This window comes from Oncorhynchus mykiss, chromosome 16 (assembly GCF_057628025.1).
Source record: "Oncorhynchus mykiss isolate SJ-2025 chromosome 16, ASM5762802v1, whole genome shotgun sequence".
NCBI classification, from domain to species: domain Eukaryota; kingdom Metazoa; phylum Chordata; class Actinopteri; order Salmoniformes; family Salmonidae; genus Oncorhynchus; species Oncorhynchus mykiss.
Window position 1 is genome coordinate 10,462,501 of NC_143037.1, and position 22,841 is coordinate 10,485,341.

At 42.2% G+C, this 22,841-nt stretch overlaps 1 protein-coding gene across 4 annotated transcripts in view; it reads right to left on the bottom strand.

Annotated features, from left to right (window-relative positions):
* The window catches only part of ca10a (carbonic anhydrase Xa), a 336,251-nt gene that overhangs the window by 76,044 nt on the left and 237,366 nt on the right, over positions 1–22,841 (bottom strand). The window lies entirely within an intron of this gene.

The following is a 22,841-nucleotide window of genomic DNA, read 5'->3' on the forward strand; positions in this document are numbered from 1 at the left end:
GAGAATAGAGGAATTCAACTCTTTCCCCCTGGACGCTGTGAGGGACAGCTGTTGTGTTTCACTCATCCTTCCTCAAGCACACACACACACGTCGTACGCAGATGCATAAACATGTACTGCATGTTCAGTGCGTATGACAGAACTCACATGAAAACACACGCATGAGCTTTCATGAGCACAGGCACCAACATACAGTATGCCCACACACAATTCTAGTCCCATTGATTGTGTCTGAAGACGTGACCCTTTGTGTAGCGTGAAGAACTGTTTGAGGGGAATGTTAACATTTATCTACTCGCTGAGTTACCCCATTTGCTCTAAACCTCCTGATTCATGAGATGCGTGTGAGTCCATGGAGGCTCCTTAGAGGAGGACCATCCTCAGCAAATTTCATAAAAATTTAAATTGTAAAACATTTAAAAAGTAATCCTTTTTAGATAAAACTATAGTAAATATATTCACGTCACAAAATAATTGATTAAAACACACTGTTTTGCAAAGAAGGTAGCCTCAACAGCACTCTGCAGAGTAGCACCATTATGTAGCCGGAGGACAGCTAGCCTCTGTCCTCCTCTGGGTACATTGACTTCAATAGAAAAAGTAATTATGACAAATTCCGGAGGACGTCCTCTAACCTATCAGAGCTCTTGCAGCATTAGGTAAAATGTTGTCAAAGGATCAGAGAATGAATCTAGTACTGAAAGCATAAGCTACAGCTAGCTAGCACTGCAGTGCATAACATGTGGTAAGTAGCTGACTCAAAGAGAGAGACAGACAATAGTTGAAAAGTTTTGAACAAATTAATTTCTTCAAAAATGAAGGAGAAGCATGAGAGATAGAGAGATGGTATTTTTTTTTTAGCTTTCAGTTTCACTTACTGTAGCTATCAAATGCAGTTAGCTAGTTTAGCCTACTCAAACACCCTGCTCAAACAGAGGAAGGCTATGTTAGCTAGTTTAGCCTACTCAAACAGCCTGCTCAACCAGAGGAATGCTATGTTAGCTAGTTTAGCCTACTCAAACACCCTGCTCAATCAGAGGGATGCTATGTTAGCTAGTTTAGCCTACTCAAACACCCTGCTCAATCAGAGGGATGCCATGCTAGCTAGTTTAGCCTACTCAAACAGCCTGCTCAACCAGAGGAATGCTATGTTAGCTAGTTTAGCCTACTCAAACACCCTGCTCAATCAGAGGGATGCTATGTTAGCTAGTTTAGCCTACTCAAACACCCTGCTCAATCAGAGGGATGCCATGCTAGCTAGTTTAGCCTACTCAAACATCCTGCTCAATCAGAGGGATGCTATGTTAGCTAGTTTAGCCTACTCAAACACCCTGCTCAATCAGAGGAATGCTATGTTAGCTAGTTTAGCCTACTCAAACACCCTGCTCAATCAGAGGGATGCTATGTTAGCTAGTTTAGCCTACTCAAACACCCTGCTCAATCAGAGGAATGCTATGTTAGCTAGTTTAGCCTACTCAAACACCCTGCTCAATCAGAGGGATGCTATGTTAGCTAGTTTAGCCTACTCAAACACCATGCTCAATCAGAGGGATGCTATGTTAGCTAGTTTAGCCTACTCAAACACCCTGCTCAATCAGAGGAATGCTATGTTAGCTAGTTTAGCCTACTCAAACACCCTGCTCATTCAGAGGGATGCTATGTTAGCTAGCTGGCTATGACCATCCACTGGAACTCTTCCAAGTCAAGGTAAGCTTTTGACCTCGGGAAAAGAGGATTTTGAATGGGACTGAATTGTATGTCCCCACAAGCTTTTCTGTGCAAGACTGTGTGTGTATATGTGTGTGTGCGTATGATTGTGTGTGTGTGTGTGTGTGTGAGTGTGTGTGTGTGTGTGTGTGTGTGTGTGTGTGAGTGTGCGTGTGCGTGTGTGTGTATGTGTGCGTGCGTTTGAAGCAGAAGGAAATTACGTTAGAGGGTAAAACAGAGAAAAACATGGTTCAGAGAATAGGGGGATTCCTGCTTGTCATCTCCCTCCATCTTCCCATGGCAGAGGAGAGGAGGGAGGGATAGAGGGAGGGGAAGGAAGGAATGAGTGCAGCTGTTATTCCACACACAGCTGGGTACTTCAAAAGACACCCAGATGTTTGGCTCTTCGGTGGGTACACACACACACACACACACACACACACACACACACACACTGCAGGGTTCAGATCTGTGACATGTGTGGGGAAAACATTAACGACTTGACAACTCTGCCACACTTGACACTTTTCACCTCTTTTTGTCTACTTTTATTCTGCCCTTCCACTCCTCACCAGTAGGGGGAGTGTTGAGACTGACTAACTTCCTCTATCCCTCTAAACTGAACCTGTGTGGAAGATGGTGGAAAGATAAATGCTAGGTTCTGTTGCAGTACAGCCAGGTTCTTTGATATGCAGAATAATAGCAGCAGACCGCAACATTGTCATTTCACACAGGATCAAGTGAAAGAATTGCAGGAGATGAGAAGAGAGGAGAGGAAGAGAAGTGTCAGGGCAAGACAGCAGAAGAGAGAAAAGAGAGGGGAGGGGAAGAGAGAAGAGGAGGGAGGAGAGGAGAGGGGAAGAAAGTAGAGGGGAGGAGAGGATACTAAAGTGGTAATGGCAGTAGTCTTTCCCTGGTAGTCACCTTGTGTGATGAGGGCAGACACCTCTATTCCAACCGGTGTCACTGGGGTCCTTGGTCTGCTGCATATAACATGAGGCTGTCCCTGCATACACACACACACACACACACACACACACACACACACACACACACAGACACACAGACACACAGACAGACAGACAGACAGACAGACAGACAGACAGACAGACAGACAGACAGACAGACACGTGATAAGCTCTTGCTCTTCTCGCATAGACAGAAACTATGATCAGAGCTGCCATCCAGAGAGAACAGGCAGGGATAGTGTTACAGACGATGTGTGTGCGTACGGTAGAAAAGATGTGTCATCATTTACTGTGTGGGTGGGTGTGAGAGAGAGAGACAGAGAGGATGTGTGTGTGTGTGTGTGTGTGTGTGTGTGTGTGTGTGTGTGTGTGTGTGTGTGTGTGTGTGTTACAGAGGAAGTATGTGTGTGATGATAAGAGTAGGAGTGGTCCTTAGGGATTGACAGAGGCAGACCGGAGAGGCAGACCGAGGCCGCATTCACTTTGAATGCCATTACAAGCAAATTTTCAACTTTTAATGGATTTTGCACTCAGTGGTGAGATGAGCGGAGAGTTAGAAGAGCGAGATGCGTCTGGTGTTTTTAAAATGACTGTTCCAGAGGATTAACACTATCAGGACTAAGAAAGCAATTTCTGTGTGAAAACATGTCTTCTTTCCTGGAAGGTGAAAACACATGCCTTACAGATAGTGGGTCTTCTCCAGACCTCTGATAAATGACCTCATTATCCTGCCTGGCTGTGGAGGGACGGCTCACAAGGATTAAGACCGAATGTAAAAACGGAAAAGGAGGGAGAGAAAGACGAGGGGGAAAACAGAACAGAAAACAACATTGACACCAGTCCAAGGCCACCTGTGTTAATAACACGATATGTGTCTAAATCTCAGTTCTGAGCAGGCAACACAGGGGACAACTAGGAGAACAGTATACTTTTAACTCTCCGGTAGACTTTTAACTCTATCCATTCTATCACTCATAAACAGGCATGCAAGCTTATAAAGAAGTTGGACCCAATTCAAACTTGAGAGAAGTGTATAATGACTATAACTACGGTTCCCTGAAGGAGGGAAACCAGTTACAACATATTACGGGGAGTCACACTCTCGCGACTTTGTTTGAAGGCTCTACAATTCAGTATTTTTATTTTATAAAACAATACACATTTAACTAGGCAAGTCAGTTAAGAACAAATTCTTATTTACAATGAAGGTCAACACCGTCCAAACCCTAACCCGGATGACACTGGGCCAATTGTGTGCCGTCCTATGGGACTCCCCATCGACGCCGGTTGTGATACAGCCTGGAATGTCAACCAGGGTCTGTAGTGATGCCTGTAGCACTGAGATGCAGTGCCTTAGACCTCTGCGCCACTCGGGAGCCCTGACAAGGTTAATGACATCCACCCTTCGCTGAAAGTCCTTCCACAGGTGAGAAGCGTGAGGCTTGTATTCCTTTCTTCAATTTAATACCGCTCTTCACCGAGCCCAAGAACGGGTGGTGTGGGGCCAAACAAGTGTATCCCTCCTTCAGGGAACAATATTTTTAGTCATAACGTCACGTTCCTTTTCAGTCAGTCAACTTTTGGTACAACATACTATGGGGAAATATAGCCAACCCCAATAGATACTAAATGAAACGTCCATTGGCAGACCGCCCAGACCTGACCCAGCGAGATGCGGCAGTCTGGGTATTGCACACACGGCGTGCTGCCTTGTGATTTTCCACTGTCCCAGTCGTAACCACACTGTGCGCTATGCTGGGAGCAGCGACTTCCAGGTGATAACACCTCACAAAAGGGTGTGGTGATGCCCAACTCACGGCAGCACAAATATCTCCTGTAGTCAACCGTTTAAACAACGCCCAAGACGCTGCCAGACACCTGGGGGAGTGGCCGCGTACACCGCTAGGTAAGCCCTAGCCTCTTGCTGCAATAAATGCGAAGGACGCAATGTCACCATTGAGTCGTCCGGGGCAAACTAAGTAGAGGAATGGTGTACGGACAACCTCACAAAAGGGTGTGGTCATGGTAAGGATGGTAAGTTGGTGGTTGAAGATATCCCTCTAGTGGTGTGGAGGTTGTGCTTTGGCAAAGTGGGTGGGGTTATATCCTTCCTGTTTGGCCCTGTCTGGGGGTGTCATCGGATGGGGCCACAGTGTCTCCTGACCCCTCCTGTCTCAGCCTCCAGTATTTATGCTGCAGTAGTTTATGTGTCGGGGGGCTAGGGTCAGTTTATTATATCTGGAGAACTTCTCCTGTCCTATCCGGTGTCCTGTGTGAATTTAAGTATGCTCTCTCTAATTCTCTATTTCTCTCTTTCTTTCTCTCTTTCTCGGAGGACCTGAGCCCTAAGACCATGCCTCAGGACTACCTGACATGATGACTCCTTGCTGTCCCCAGTCCACCTGGCCGTGCTGCTGCTCCAGTTTCAACTGTTCTGCCTGTGATTATTATTATTTGACCATGCTGGTCATTTATGAACATTTGAACATCTTGGCCATGTTCTGTTATAATCTACACCCGGCACAGCCAGAAGAGGACTGGCCACCCCACATAGCCTGGTTCCTCTCTAGGTTTCTTCCTAGGTTTTGGCCTTTCTAGGGAGTTTTTCCTAGCCACCGTGCTTCTACACCTGCATTGCTTGCTGTTTGGGGTTTTAGGCTGGGTTTCTGTACAGCACTTTGAGATATCAGCTGATGTACGAAGGGCTATATAAATAAATTTGATTTGATTTGATAACGTGTGAAGGTCCCCAACACTTTTAGCCAAGGCCAAAGCTATGAGCAGGGAGGATTTGTAACAGAGAATGTTCAGATCCAACGACTCTAGAGGGTCTAAGGGCCTCCAAAACCAGCACCGTTCCTTGTGGGCGCAATAGGTTTAGAGACCGATCTGAAACGATATACACCTTTCAGGAACCGCACCACCAGGGGGAGGCACCCGTGAGGATCTATCAATTCTGAGATAGCGGTCATGTACACTTTTAAAGTGGATGTCCCTCACAGAGCACTGAAAAGGAACATGTCCTATCTTGTTTCTTATTAAAATATTTGTTTTATTAGATTACTTTATTATTTCATTCCAAGTCATTATCTTATCTCTATAGATGCTGCCTATACTGTGACAAAATCCCTATTTTAGTAGTTCCTCAAAGTAAATAAGACATACTTTTATGACTGCTGAATATAAACAATCAATCACTTAGATGAGGTATTTTCAGGCTTGAGAAGCAACTGCTTTCTATCCCTCTCGATCACTGTGTTCTCTCTTCTCTCAGTCTCTGTGTCTGCTCCACAAAGACCGGACAAGGCTACTGTTGTGCCAGAGCGTCTGTTCCCAAAGGGGCATTCTGGTCCCTCATCAAGAAAAATACACAATGTCTGTTTTTCTCGTGATACGTAAAGATATACGTCAGCCCTGCCAAACTTCTCCCAACCATCAAGGGGTGTAGTCTCCACTCCTGAGGAAGAGGGCCCTCACTGGATAGCAGATCCGCTAGTACCTAGACCTGGAGCTACTGCATCAATAATAGTCCCAGGGGAATGACCAATATCATAGAAGCCGTTATCCTCAGGAGGCGCAGGAACTGGTGAAACCGTACTGTGCGTCCCACCCAAAATTGGGCCAAGCAGAGCGGGAACTGCAGATAGAAAAGCGTGATTTACCCATGAGTCTAACTTGAGACCAAGAAATGGAATGTGCTGCAATGGGGTTAGACAGCTCTTTTTTCTGGTTTACAATAAAACCTAGACACTGAACATGGGACACCAGGCTGGATGTGTGTAACACCTGCTTGTTCCCTTGACTCTGCTGCTATCAGCCAATTGTCCAAAAAGGCGAGCAGGACAAGTGGAATGGACAAAGCTATTGCTTGGTAACGGAATGTCAGGAACTCTCTGTGACTCGGGTACATGGGCACATGAAAGCATGCATCCTTTAGATCGATGGTGGTGAACTAATTGCCGGGACGCACGGACTGTGAGAGCCTCGGTTTGTTCAGGGCACGTCTAGAATGAGGGAGTTAACCCCGGACCCTTTTCTAAACCAGGAAATACCGTCTGTACCAGCTGTCCTGGGCTTAAGGACAGAGGAACCACACTTAATACCTGTTTCCTCCCTAAATACTGGCACTGCGGCCAGGGGAACAGTCGACGTGAAGATGCCGCAAAAACGTGGGGGGCAAACAACAAATTGTAGCATATACCCCGACGTTACTGTTTGTATTACACACGGTGACACTGTGCATGCGTGCCATCGGTCGAAGCAGGCAGCATGTCTCCCGTAAAGTGCCACCTGAAGATCCATCATGATTAGATGACGCTTTACAAAATGTATTTCCACCACTCTTGACAACCTTGTGTCTGAATGTGGAAGAGGGACATGCTTTTTTGAACCCCCATGTGGAACACACAACACTCCTGTGAATCTCAAAACGACGGTACACCTTCTCTATCTCAAGGTTTCCCAAACTCGGTCCAGGAGCCCCCCTGGGTGCACACGTTTTGTTTTGGTAACCAACTGTCTCACTGTCCCCCTGTTGGGATGCTAGTTCCACCTGTTCCGACTACAGCCACAAATTCACTCTCCGCTTGCTGCACCTCGGTCACAGCCGAGGTGCAGGGAATCTGGGAAAGGAAAGTAGTCATCGGTAACTTCCTCAATAACGCTACACTTCTTTCCAGGGAGTTTAAACTTCAGTATGTGGCAATGCGTACACTTGACTGGTTCGAACGAGGGCCGCCTGAGCATGTTCCAAGCCGAGACAAACTACACAAGAATCGTGAGTATCTTTCAGAGAAACACTATAGCTGCATGACTGGGGGCATGATCTCGACCCCGAACCCGGCATAGCCATCATAGTTTCGGTGGCTTTCTTAGCTATCTTACTCATTGCTCCAGCAAATTGAAGAATAACTAATTGTTTGTGACTAGGAAAGTTATGACAACATGTACAAATTCAGCACACAATGTTAAGGCGGTAAGCGCACTCTACCACTATGGGGCAGTTTAGTGGGCAAAACATAAGACAGTCTCGATTTGTTTGTTCAATTGTTTGTTTTAGTAGCATGAATCATTCCCATTCACACTGAGGTGAAGAAATTTAAGGAATGAATCCGAGCCTCACGCTTATCACCTGTGGAAGGCGCGGCTTCCAGTGAAGTGTGGATTTCATTGGACTTGTCAGGCGTGATTGTAGATCCTTCAACCAAAGTCATGATGCTATGTTGTAGCGGACTGAAAGGGGAACTTGAAACGTCATGTAAATAATCCTGCCCTCTCTCCCGCCCTCCCTCGTTTGTTATATTACTTTGTTACAGTGGTAGTTGCGTTGAGTGGCAGTGTGGTGGTCTACCCTGTGTATCGTCATTCAGCCATCCGTCAGGGAGGTGAGGGGTGGTAATAGTAGATCATAACACTGTGACAGGCCTAGCCACTCAGAAATAACAGCCCCGATTGCATGCTACCCTGAGTGACTGGCTGACTGACTGAGTGAGGGAGTGCCACTCAAAAACAAACAATGATTGAAAAGGAAGGGGGGGGGGGTTGAATACAAAGCATTTAACCTTTCTGGGTGTGGGCTGCGGGATTGCATCACGCTGTTATGCTGTGGTGATGGCCTGAATGCAGAATGGAGAGAGGGGAAAGAGGGGAGATACTGTAGTAGGAAGGTAAGGAAGAGGAGTTCAATATACTCAGTAGAGAATATCGTCCTGGAGGACACATTGATGTAATGTCTGGGCAACTTAGTGTTATGATAGTCCTGTAAAGAGGCCATATAGATGTTCTAATAACCAACCATGGACTGACTGGCTGTCTGTTTTATTGATGTTATATAGTGGAAACTGCTATGGAGGAAGATTACTAGTAAATGTACAAAAGAATGTGGGCACATTGCTCGTCGAATATCTCATTCCAAAATCATGGGCATTAATATGGATTTGGTCCTCTCTTTGCTGCTATAACAGCCTCCACTCTTCTGGGAAGGCTTTCCACTTCCATTCAGCCACAACAGCATTAGTGAGGTTGGACACTGATGTTGAATAATTAGACCTGGCTCGCAGTCAGCGTTCCAATTCATCCGAAAGGTGTTCGATGGAGTTGAGGTCAGGGCTCTGTGCAGGCCAGTCAAGTTCTTCCACACTGATCTCAACAAATCATTTCCGTATGGACCTCGCTTTGTGCACGGGGACATTGTCATGCTGAAACAGGAAAGGGCCTTCCCCAAACTGTTGCCACAAATTTGGAAGCACAGAATCATTGTATGCTGTAGCGTTAAGATTTCATTCAGCTGTTACAGTTTTTTTCGATTGCTGAACAACAGTGGGCACAACTGGAGTCACATGTGCAAAACTCTAACTACAGTCTGCACTACCAACAGTCACCTGAGCTAAACAGTTCACATCACCTGCAAAACTCATTCCAAGCAACACAACTCTTAACACATGGCTCAAAACACGCTCAGTGCAGCCAAACACTATGCACAACCCTCACTGAGATAACACACACTGTCACTCAGAACACACTGAGAGTAAAAACACTAGCATCAAACACCAATACAGAAAATACAAACTTTTCATCTTTACAGTTTGAACAATTTCGGTGACTTCATACAAAGTAATATTTTCTTCAAAGAAAAGAGTGACATTCTTTCACATGATTTATTAAAATTTTTAGAACATAACAATTCTTTAAGGTAAATGAAAATTAGCAGTTTGCTTCAATAGTCTGTAGTAATTTACGGAATTACAGTAATGAGAAAAAAAAGGTAGAAACTAAAAGTACATACTGTAATTCAAACAAATAATTGAGGGGCTAATCCTGCCTCTCTCTAGCATCAGGCCACAGGTTTTCTTCAACATCACATCTAATGTTTTCTCTTGCCATGCACCTGGGGAAGAACCTTCTGGAGTGCCTTATCCATCCCTGGCAGTCCTCTGGACTCGTGTCCTCACATCCGGCACGCATGACTTCCAAAAGAGACATTTGGTCCTGTGGGTGGTGACCAAACACTTTCCACCTCCAGGCAGAGAAAAACTCCTCTATTGGGTTGAGGAAGGGTGAATATGCAGGCAGGTACAAAACCATAAATCTGTGGTGTGCTGCAAACCAATCTGTGACAGCTGCAGAGTGGTGAAAAGCAACGTTATCGCAAACTATGACAAAAACTTGGGGGTTTCTTACTGGCTCCCCCTGATCTGCTGGCACTAGCTGAGCATAGAGCTGTTCTAGGAAAGCTATAAGCCTTTCTGTGTTGTATGGGCCAATGAGTGGTGTGTTGAGAAGCAAACCATCATTGGCCATTGCAGCACACATGGTGATATTTCCCCCCCTTTGGCCTGGAACCTCCACAGTGGCCCTTTGACCTATAACATTCCTTCCTCTGCGCCGTGTTTTGGCAAGGTTAAATCCAGCTTCATCGATAAATACAAATGAATGTGGTCTTTCCAGTGCTTCCACCTCCATTACTCTCTGAAAAACAGTAAGTGCACAGTTTTACTGTAGAAATGCTAGTGTTTTTTTTTACTGTAAATATTTTGTATAGCCGTGTACGTAACCTCAGACGTCTTACCTGGACATATTGGTATCTTTGCTCTTTTACCCGTTCACTGTTTCTCTCGAACGGTACAGTGTATAACTGTTTCATTGTAACTTGGTGTTTCTTTAGGACTCGAGCAATAGTTGTTGTGCTGACAGAATTAACATTTTCAAATATATCATTATCAGCCAGCACTCTATCTTGAATCTCCCGCAGTTTTATTGCATTGTTGACAACAACCATGTCAACAATAGCATTTTCCTGCGCATCTGAAAATATTTTTCCTCTTCCCCCTGTTGGGGGCAGCCTTTGGGTCCTGTTGTAAAAATATATTTTACAGTCAAACTTACTGTAATATATATCTGTGTAAATATTCTATAATTGCAATACAAAATAGATTCCTGTAATGTTTTCATTCACTGTAAGGATGTAACTCTCACCTGTTTGCATGATGGAAAATTCGCTTTACAGATGCCACTGTGGATCTTTGCAGATTGGGTTGCACCCTCAACCCTGCCTCTCTCAATGAGAGACCATGGTTCACGACATGGTCTATAAGTGTAGCCCTTATTTCATCTGAAATAACAGCTCTTTGTCTTCTTTGTCTTCCTCCACGCATCCGCCCTCTCCCTGCCACCCTTCTCCCTCCACGAACCCATCTTCCTTGTTCCATTTCCAAAATGAGTCTTTCTGAGCTCTACCTATATATACTGTAATATGTGTGTGTGTTCACTAACAAGTCTAAAACAAGACACCTGCTTAGCCTTTCAGCTGAAATTGCAATCAGCAGTGTTTGAAAGGCACAAGGCTGAAATCTATTCCGTTTTGAATGTGTGGTTCACAGTTTTGACAGCAGTGTGTTAGCATTTGAACAAAGTGCTGTAAATCCACAGTGTTGTGCAGGTTGTGGTTAAAGTCATGGGATAAGTGTGTAGAGTTTTGAAAACTGTTCAAGCAATGAAAAACGAACTAGAGTTTGGTCCACATGAACTGCTGCTGTGCAGACTGTAGTTAGAGTTTTGCACATGTGACTCCAGTTGTGTCCACTGTCGTTTAGCAATCGAAAAAAACTGTAACAACACGTGTGGCTGAAATAGCAGAATCCATTAATATGAAGGGGTGTCCACATACCTTTGGCCATGTAGTGTATAATGTGAATAGTGTGTGCCTTGAGTCTCAAATGTTAGTGCAGATATGTGTCTGTATGTAAGTCTTGTACCAACACAGTGGTTAGACATTGAGGAAACAGGCAATGATTATCTCATGGAGCTTGACCTGGGAGCATCTCCAATGACTTTCCTTTCAGAGCACAAGGCTGGGCCAATAGAGACGAGTGAACTGCAGCTCTGCTCCTTTTCACTTTTCTCAGGGTCTTGATGGGGATTTACAGTCAATGTGTTGGTGGAGACTGTGTGTGTGTGTGTGTGTGTGTGTGTGTGTGCGTGCGTGTGTGTGAGCGTGTGCGTGTGTGTGTGTGTGTGTGTGTGTGTGTGTGTGTGCGTGCGTGCGTGTGTGTGTGTGTGTTCCTGCAAGGCTCTGTATTCAGGTAAAGTTAATTATCAGCATTGATGATGATGTTGCTACAGCCGTAATGTTGCTTACAGACAGCTGCCGGGTAATTAAGAGCAGGTAATGTGATTTAATGAGCCAAAATAACACACTGTAAATCAAGAACTGATACGATTATCTTATCTTGAATCTTAATCTTGACGCAATTTCCCCTATCATCAAGCTCGCCCCATAAAACTGAAGAGCTTGGACTCACTGAGAGTGGCTATAAACATCACAACACCACACGAGAGAGAGAGAGAGAGAGAGAGAGAGAGAGAAAGAGAAAGAGAAGAGAGAGAGAGAGAGAGAGAGAGAGAGAGAGAGAGAGAGAGAGAGAGAGAGAGAGAGAGAGAGAGAGAGAGAGAGAGAGAGAGAGAGAGAGAGAGAGAGAGAGAGAGAGAGAGAGAGAGAGAGAGAGAGAGAGAGAGAGAGAGAGAGAGAGAGCGAGAGAGCGAGCGAGAGAGAGAGAGAGAGAGAGAGAGAGACAGCAAGCTGGTCCTAGAGCTCTGTTCAAAAACACAAACAAACACCACAGAGCCCCAGGACAGCAGCACAATTAGACTCAACCGAATCATGAGAAAATAAAAAGATAATGACTTGACACATTGGAAAGAAGTAACAAAAAAACAGAGCAAACTAGAATGTTATTTGGCCCTAAACAGAGAGTACACAGTGGCAGAATACCTGACCAATGTGACTGACCCAAACTTAAGGAAAGCTTTGACTATGTACAGACTCAGTGAACATAGCCTTGCTATTGCGAAAGGCCATCGTATGCAGAATTTGTTCTTAACTGACTTGCATAGTTAAATAAAGGTACAAAGAATATATATATATATATATATATATATATATATATATATATATATATATATATATATATATATATATATATATACCTATAATGAAATAAAATGATAAAACATCTATAAAGAAATAACATTAAGCTCAGGCATCAATACATACAAGACACGCCACCAGGGGTCTCATCACAGTCCTAAAGTCGATGCCAGCTGCCCAGCAAAGGGCTACCTGTCATCAGCATCAGAGACGAGGCCATACACCAAACTATTTAATAAAAGTCCATATTGCATTTTGTCTCTCTTGTTTTAGGCCTGTACTCGATTATATTGTTTATACATCGTTGTATTTTAACTTGTTATGGGCAGGTGGGACGGGAATTATAAATATTTAACTTTCATAAAATCACAAGTGTAATACATCAAAATAAAGCTTAACTTCTTGTTAATCCAGCCGCTGTGTCCGATTTCAAAAAGGCTTTACGGCGAAAGCACACCATGCGATTATCTGAGGACAGCGCTCCGCATACAAAAGCATGAAAAACACATTTCAACCAGGCAGGTGCACCACGAACGTCAGAAATAGCGACATAATAAATGCCTTACCTTTGATGATCTTCTTCTGTTGGCACTCCAAAAGGTCCCAAATACATCAGAAAGGGTCCCTTTGTTTGATAATTTCCTTCTTTATATCTATAAAAACTCAGTTTCCCGAGCTAAATAAAATACCAAAGAACGTGCTCTCTTCCACGCGCTTGGAAACACTACTGCCAAAATGGGAGCCACCTAGAAAAACTACAATTTCTGGCTCATTTTTCCAAAACCCAGCATGAAACTCTTTCTAAAGACTGTTGACATCTAGTGGAAGTCCTAGGAACTGCAATCTGGGAGGATTTCGCCTTATAATAAAAGTTACAGCCATTGAAAACAGTAGTAGGCTGAATTATTTTCTTTTGGGATGGTTTGTCCTTGGGGTGTCACCTGCCATATCAGTTATGTTATACTCACAGACATAATTTTAACAGTTTTAGAAACTTTAGCGTGTTTTCTATCCAAGTCTATGCATATCCTAGCTTCTGGGCCTGAGTAACAGGCAGTTTACTTTGGGCACGCTTTTCATCCCTACCCAAGAGAGGTTACATTTGTGAGACTGTCCTTGTCTGTCAGCGTTTTGTTACCTGTCATGTTCTGTGTGTTGTGTGGACCCCAGGAACAGTAGCTGCTGCTTCTACAAAACTAATGGAGATCCAAATAAACACACACACACACACACACACACACACACACACACACACACACACACACACACACACACACACACACACAGTAGCTAATTGGTTAATGGTAGGGAGTTTTATGGAAGAATACTTTGAGGTGGCGTCAATGATCTTTGTTGTTATGAGTGCTACCGTACAGTGGCTGTTTTACACCCACATCCTGTCTCCTACAGACCCCACAGTACAGTAGTAACATCCTCTCTCCTATAGACCACACAGTACAGTAGTAACATCCTCTCTCCTATAGACCACACAGTACAGGAGTAACAGCCTCTCTCCTACAGACCACACAGTACAGGAGTAACATCCTCTCTCCTATAGACCACACAGTACAGTAGTAACATCCTCTCTCCTATAGACCACACAGTACAGTAGTAACATCCTCTGTCCTATAGACCACACAGTACAGGAGTAACATCCTGTCTCCTATAGACCACACAGTACAGGAGTAACATCCTCTCTCCTATAGACCACACAGTACAGGAGTAGCATCCTCTCTCCATTCATCTTTCCCTCTATCCTGATTAGTCTCCCTGTCCCTTTCGCTGAAAAACATCCCCACAGCATAATGCTGCCACCGCCCTGCTTCACTGTAGGGATGGTGTCAGGTTGCCTTCAGACATGACGCTTGACATTCAGGCTAAAGAGTTCAATCTTGGTTTCATCAGACCAGAGAGTAGTGCAGAAGGTGTCGTATGCTGAGTCAGTGATGAAAGTAGAGGATGGGTCAAAGGGGGAGGTGAGTAGTAGATTTGTGTCAGACCAGAGAATAGTGCAGAAGGTGTCGTATGCTGAGGCATTGACGAAGTGGGTAAAATATACTTAGATTTTATTTTTCCCGTTCCTGCTTTTCCTATTTTGTATCTCAAACTCCACCGAAAAAGAGAAAAGAAGAAGAAGAAGAATTGTAATTATATCTTATTATAAATCTCTCTCTCTCTCTGGGTAGTGCCAATACAATACTGAGTTATTCACAGTAATTTGATGCCAGAGCAATGACACACAGTAAAAGTGAATATTAAACTGTTAAAAACTCATTTATATAGTATTTTACAGTAATTACAAGGGATTAGGGCAAGCAGGTTGGCTGTAGGCATTTGCATATTACAGCATATTAATGAATACTAGGTGTTTTGCATCACTTGCACTAGAGGCTTAAACGAAGGCTTCCCAACTGGCCGTGATTACAAGTTAAAACTGATCAAATTGACATGGGATACATGTTTAAATGCGCTTATTCAACCATTAAAAGTTCATTTTATTTGGTTATTCTCAAGTCAATACATCATTCAAAAATCAATCAAGTTAAAAGATAATCAATCATTCAAAAGGTTCAATAAATAATCTATTAAATCAATAAGTCATCAAATCAATGTCATCCAATAACAGCTAGAACACGTAAAGGGTACCAACAACAAAACGTTTCATGTGTGAAATGTCGCATGTAAAGTTGTCCAAAAACACATTTTCACATGTTGTGTGAAATGTCACATGTAAAGTTATCCAAAAACACATTTTCACATGTTGTGTGAAATGTCACATGTAAAGTTGTCCAAAAACACATTTTCACATGTGTGAAATGTCACATGTAAAGTTGTCCAAAAACACATTTTCACATGTTGTGTGAAATCATGGGATTTTCCACATGTGAAATCAGTAATATTGATTTGCTATATATTTAGTGTGAATCGCAATGCACTTGAGTACTTTTTGGCCCGACTTGCAAATTAACTTGGCAAGCCTCACTTGCAATTGCATTAAAACTTATAGGATACTTGTTTAAATGCGCTTACGGCACAAACGGTTTTTTAAAAATCCTGTCATTTTATAGTAAGTTACTGGCTACTGAGTTGCGGTGAAAATAGTGTAAACAACATTTAAATGTACTTCTACAGCTGAACTGTATTTTTACAGTGTATATACTCTACTACAACAAACTGTATTCAGGAAGTACACAGACATTCCAACTATAATACCAAAACATTTAGAATTGGGTTTCTGAATTGACTGGAACTTAAATGGAATTGAATTCAACATTGGTTATCACACTTGGGACGCAACAACACCTAGGATTTAAACACATAACCTCTTGGAATGCCAGCAACCTGAATTTCCTGCTTCACACCAGGTCTGTAGCCATGAGAGCGATCGGCCACAGATTTATTGACAAGAATACATTTCTGCACATTGTAAAAAGTTGCCCGGAATCAAGTCAATCATCTGATAACACCAACAAAAAAAGTAGCTGTGCTCAGGGATACTAGACATTAAGGTCTAGATTCAATCAGATCAAGCACAAACACGCGATTGCTAACACCCGCATAGCTGGTGCAGATCTGATAGAACCTATCCCTAAGTGTTCATAAATGCTCTCGCGATTTGAACCTTTTAGTCTGGAGTGCATTAATATCTCAGCAGTGTCACAAAACTATTATTTGTTACCAAGAGCAAATATCCACACACTCTCAAACATAAGCGTACGGTTACGGTACAGAGTTGTTCCCTGATGTACAAAAAGGTCAAAGGTACACACAAGGAACCTTCAGAGTTACACATAGGATCTCACATGGTACTGGTCGGTACCTGTTACGTGCGGATAATCGAGTATAATGGGACATTTTTCTACCCATTTTTATTCAATAAAACACTGCGTTCATAACCATGTGAGCATTGGGAATTGACCAGTTGTGAGGTTGTAAATACCAGTTGAAGGCATTCCGGTGATTTGAACTCGATGAGAAACACCAATTGGCTAATGGCCAACAAGCTGCATCAACCATAAACTAAAAGAACAGCTATCAAAAACATATTAATAGTTTGCTTTTGCAAATGCTGTTATCAAGGTCATTTCCTGAGAAGGGAGGGGTCAGAGGTCAGCATGTGATAGAAGTCGGAGCTCAGGAAGGACAGCCTACCAATTACCAGTTGGAGGGCCGTTCAAGTGGATTTTATGTGGTAAATTCCCACTCCCCACTTGGTTAGTAATGCAGGATTAGGTATAATCATTACTGTACTTTGAAATGTAGGAGAGGGGCAATGTGCTGGTGGGGGCTCATTAGCATATTTGATGGTGTTGTCTTACATAGGTTGTATTTGTGCCAACCGTCAGTGAAAATGTTTTACCAGTTTAACTCACGAGAGTCTAAGCTCAGTATAATTTGGGGGGAATTGTTTTGAGATGGTCAAACAAAGGATCATTTAGCTATTTGATTTATAATTTTAAGATGCCTTATGGTAAAAATAATAAATATAAAAACCATTTGATGAAACATTTAAACTGGCATTAATGCTATTAACCAATATAAACACATGAAATAACAGATTCACTACATGGAACAACAGATATTCCAAAAATAAATCTAAAGGAAGTTTGTTCTGAAGTGTCTGTCCTATATCTGAGAGATACAAGAAAGATCCGGAAACTATTATTATTATTATTATAAAAATACATGTTTTTATCACCTTATTTTAGGCACTAAACTATCTCCATACGTACAGTGCCTTCAGAAAGTTATCAGACCCCTTGACTTTTCCCCCATTTTGTTACATTACAGCCTTAATTTAAAATGGATAAAAAAAAAGTAAAGCAAAAGGCCACTTACCAGACGCAATAAATAGCAAACAGTACACACACACACGCACGCACGCACGCACACACGCACGCACGCACACACGCACGCACGCACGCACGCACGCACACACACACACACACACACACACACACACACACACACAGTCTACGAGACACGCACACACTCCTTTTTAATATTTTATCTAGGCTGGGGTGTAGGTGCACGCTCGATAATCCTGCGGGCGTTAAAGTACACTTAACAAAAATATGAACGCAACATTTAAAGTGTTGGTCCCATGTCTCTTGAGCTGAAATAAAAGATCCCAGAAATGTTCCATACACACAAAAATCGTATTTCTCAAAAATGTTCTGCTCAAATTTGTTTACATCCCTGTTAGTGAGCATTCCACTTTGCCAAGATAATCCATCCACCTGACAGGTGTGGCATATCGAGAAGCTGATTAAACAGCATGATCCTTACACAGGTGCACCTTGTGCTGGGGTAAATAAAAGGCCACTATAAAATGTGCAGTTTTGTCACACAGCATAATTTGTCACACAGCCACAGATGTCTCAAGTTTTGAGGGAGCTTGCAATTGGTATGCTGACTGCAGGAATGTCCACCAGAGCTGTTGCTAGATAATTTAATGTTAATTTCTCTACCTTAAGCCAATGTCGTTTTAGAGAATTTGGCAGTACGTCCAACTGGCCTCACAACCGTAGACCACGTGTAAGGCGGTGTGTGGGCGAGTGGTTAGCTTGCCCAGTGGTGGCGGCGGGTTTATGGTATGTGCAGGCATATGCTATGGACAACAAACACAATTGCATTTTATCATTGGCAATTTGAATTCACAGAGATACCGTGACGAGATCCTGAGGCCCATTGTCGTGCCATTCATTCGCCACTATAACATCATATTTCAGCATGATAATGCACAACCCCATGGCGCAAGGATCTGTACACAATTCCTGGGTGCTGAAGCTGTCCCAGTTCTTTCATGGCCTGCATACTCACCAGACATGTCACCCATTGAGCATGTTTGGGATGCTCTGGATCAACAAATATGACAGCGTGTTCCAATTCCTGCCAATGTCCAGGAACTTTGCACAGTCATTGAAGAGGAGTGGGACAACATTCCACAGGCCACAATCAACAGCCCGATCAACTCCATGCGAGATGTGTCGCGCTGCATGAGGCAAATGGTGATCACACAAGATACTGACTGGTTTTCTGAGTTTTTTTTTTTTTACGGTATCTGTGACTAACGAATACATACAGTACCAGCAAAAGTTTGGACACACCTACATTTTTTACTATTTTCTACACAGCAGAATAATAGTGGAGACATCAAAACTATGAAATAACACATATGGAAACATATAGTAACCAAATATATTTGAGATTTGAGATTTGAGATTCTTCAAAGTAGCCACCCTTTGCCTTGATGACAGCTTTGCATACTCTTGGCATTCTCTCAACCAGCTTTGTGAGGTAGTCACCTGGAAGGCATTTCAATTAACAGGTGTTAAAAGTTAATTTGTGGAATTGTTTTCCTTCTTAATGCGTTTGAGCCAATCAGTTGCGTTGTGACAAGGTAAGGGGGTATACAGAAGATAGCCCTATTTGGTAGGTCCATATTGTGTCAAGAACAGTTCAAATAAGAAAAGAGAAACGACAGTCCATCATTACTTTAAGACATGAAGGTCAGTCCATCATTACTTTAAGACATGAAGGTCAGTCCATCATTACTTTAAGACATGAAGGTCAGTCCATCATTACTTTAAGACATGAAGGTCAGTCCATCATTACTTTAAGACATGAAGGTCAGTCCATCATTACTTTAAGACATGAAGGTCAGTCCATCATTACTTTAAGACATGAAGGTCAGTCCATCATTACTTTAAGACATGAAGGTCAGTCCATCATTACTTTAAGACATGAAGGTCAGTCCATCATTACTTTAAGACATGAAGGTCAGTCCATCATTACTTTAAGACATGAAGGCCAGTCCATCATTACTTTAAGACATGAAGGTCAGTCCATCATTACTTTAAGACATGAAGGTCAGTCCATCATTACTTTAAGACATGAAGGTCAGTCAAAGAGGAACATTTCAAGAGCAGTCTTAAAAACCATCAAGCGTTATGATGAAACTGGCTCTCATGAGGACCGCCAGAGGAAAGGAAGACCCAGAGTTACCTCTGCTGTAGAGGATAAGTTCATTAGAGTTACCAGCCTCAGAAATTGCAGCTCAAATAAATGCTTCACAGAGTTCAAGTAACAGACACATCTCAACATTAACTGTTCAGAGGAGACGTGAATCAGGCCTTCATGGTTGAACTGCTGCAATAAGCTGCAATAAGCAGGTAGACTAGGGGTTGGAGCGTTGGGCCAGGAACCGGAAGGTTGCTGGATTGAGTCCCCGCGCTGACAAGGTCGTTCTGCCCCTAAGCAAGGCAGTTAACCCACTGTTCCGCGGGCGCCGTGGATGTTGATTAAGGCAGCCCCCCCGCACCTCTCTGATTGAGAGGGGTTGGGATAAATGCGGAAGACACATTTCAGTTGAATACATTCAGTTGGACAACTGTCTAAGTATCTCCCTTTCCCTTACATCGCTCCATCTCTCCCTGCCTTCCTCCTTCCTTCACCTTCCATCCCTTCCTCCCTCCCTCCATCCATCTACTCTTTGCTTCATACTCATTCTGGGATCAACCTGCCATAGAACAGCTGAAACAGATGTCATTCAAATAGATGTGCAGTTAAAACCGATCTAGTTTAAATTGGTCTGTCTGTCAAAAGCTGTGCAGTAACACATTGTCTACACTGTGTGTATGTATGTGTGTGTGCGCGCGCGCGTGTGTGTGTGTGTGTGTGTGCAGAGAGAGAGAGAGAGAGAGAGAGAGAGAGAGAGAGAGAGAGAGAGAGAGAGAGAGAGAGAGAGAGAGAGAGAGAGAGAGAGAGAGAGAGAGAGAGAGAGAGAGAGAGAGAGAGAGAGAGAGAGAGAGAGAGAGAGAGAGAGAGAGAGAGAGAGAGAGAGAGAGAGAGAGAGAGAGAGAGAGAGAGAGAGAGATGGTTTGATGATGTAATTACACCTAACAGCAGGGGGTTTTGGTAAAGCAAGACTCCTGTCAGATTGGTTTCATTACATCCCACAGAGAGATACAGACTGGACAACAGATTCACAGCTTCAAGCCTGACTGAGGTTCTGTCTGCTGAGACATGGATAAAAAGTGTCTGCTGAATGATATTAAAGGCACATACATGGCATACAGAAGGCTTCACTCACTATTCATATCTGGGAGTACGTTATGTAGTATCTCATCTATTAATATCTGGGAGTACGTTATGTAGTATCTCATCTATTAATATCTGGGAGTACGTTAAGTAGTATCTCATCTATTAATATCTGGGAGTACTTTATGTAGTATCTCATCTATTAATATCTGGGAGTACGTTATGTAGTATCTCATCTATTAATATCTGGGAGTACGTTATGTAGTATCTCATCTATTAATATCTGGGAGTACGTTATGTAGTATCTCATCTATTAATATCTGGGAGTACGTTAAGTAGTATCTCATCTATTAATATCTGGGAGTACTTTATGTAGTATCTCATCTATTAATATCTGGGAGTACGTTATGTAGTATCTCATCTATTCATATCTGGGAGTACGTTATGTAGTATCTCATCTATTAATATCTGGGAGTACGTTATGTAGTATCTCATCTATTAATATCTGGGAGTACGTTAAGTAGTATCTCATCTATTAATATCTGGGAGTACTTTATGTAGTATCTCATCTATTAATATCTGGGAGTACGTTATGTAGTATCTCATCTATTAATATCTGGGAGTACGTTATGTAGTATCTCATCTATTAATATCTGGGAGTACGTTATGTAGTATCTCATCTATTAATATCTGGGAGTATGTTATGTAGTATCTCATCTATTAATATCTGGGAGTACGTTATGTAGTATCTCATCTATTAATATCTGGGAGTACGTTATGTAGTATCTCATCTATTAATATCTGGGAGTACGTTATGTAGTATCTCATCTATTCATATCTGGGAGTACGTTATGTAGTATCTCATCTATTAATATCTGGGAGTACGTTATGTAGTATTTCATCTATTAATATCTGGGAGTACGTTATGTAGTATCTCATCTATTAATATCTGGGAGTACGTTAAGTAGTATCTCATCTATTAATATCTGGGAGTACGTTATGTAGTATCTCATCTATTCATATCTGGGAGTACTTTATGTAGTATCTCATCTATTAATATCTGGGAGTACGTTATGTAGTATCTCATCTATTAATATCTGGGAGTACGTTAAGTAGTATCTCATCTATTCATATCTGGGAGTACGTTATGTAGTATCTCATCTATTAATATCTGGGAGTACGTTATGTAGTATCTCATCTATTAATATCTGGGAGTACGTTATGTAGTATCTCATCTATTAATATCTGGGAGTACTTTATGTAGTATCTCATCTATTAATATCTGGGAGTACGTTATGTAGTATCTCATCTATTAATATCTGGGAGTACGTTATGTAGTATCTCATCTATTAATATCTGGGAGTACTTTATGTAGTATCTCATCTATTAATATCTGGGAGTACGTTATGTAGTATCTCATCTATTAATATCTGGGAGTACGTTAAGTAGTATCTCATCTATTAATATCTGGGAGTACTTTATGTAGTATCTCATCTATTAATATCTGGGAGTACGTTATGTAGTATCTCATCTATTAATATCTGGGAGTACGTTATGTAGTATCTCATCTATTAATATCTGGGAGTACGTTATGTAGTATCTCATCTATTAATATCTGGGAGTACGTTATGTAGTATCTCATCTATTAATATCTGGGAGTATGTTATGTAGTATCTCATCTATTAATATCTGGGAGTACGTTATGTAGTATCTCATCTATTAATATCTGGGAGTACGTTATGTAGTATCTCATCTATTAATATCTGGGAGTACGTTATGTAGTATCTCATCTATTCATATCTGGGAGTACGTTATGTAGTATCTCATCTATTAATATCTGGGAGTACGTTATGTAGTATCTCATCTATTAATATCTGGGAGTATGTTATGTAGTATTTCATCACAAGATTATTTTTCAAGTTCATACTTACTACAATAGGTTCACAGTTAAATCCCAGTTAGGTGTGAGAGTGGCAGTATTAAGGGCTTACTCCAACGTTAAATCTAACAGTCGGGTGCGAGAGTGTGGAATTAATTAGCTCATTAAGTGAATGTTGTTAAAAGTGATTAACACATTAAATATCAACAATAAAGGTCTACCCAAGGCATAGCACTATCATCTCCCCTATCCACACTCAGATAACCATCCTCGGCGTGATTCCAAATTCAGAGGATCAACTGTGTACATTCTGATTTGC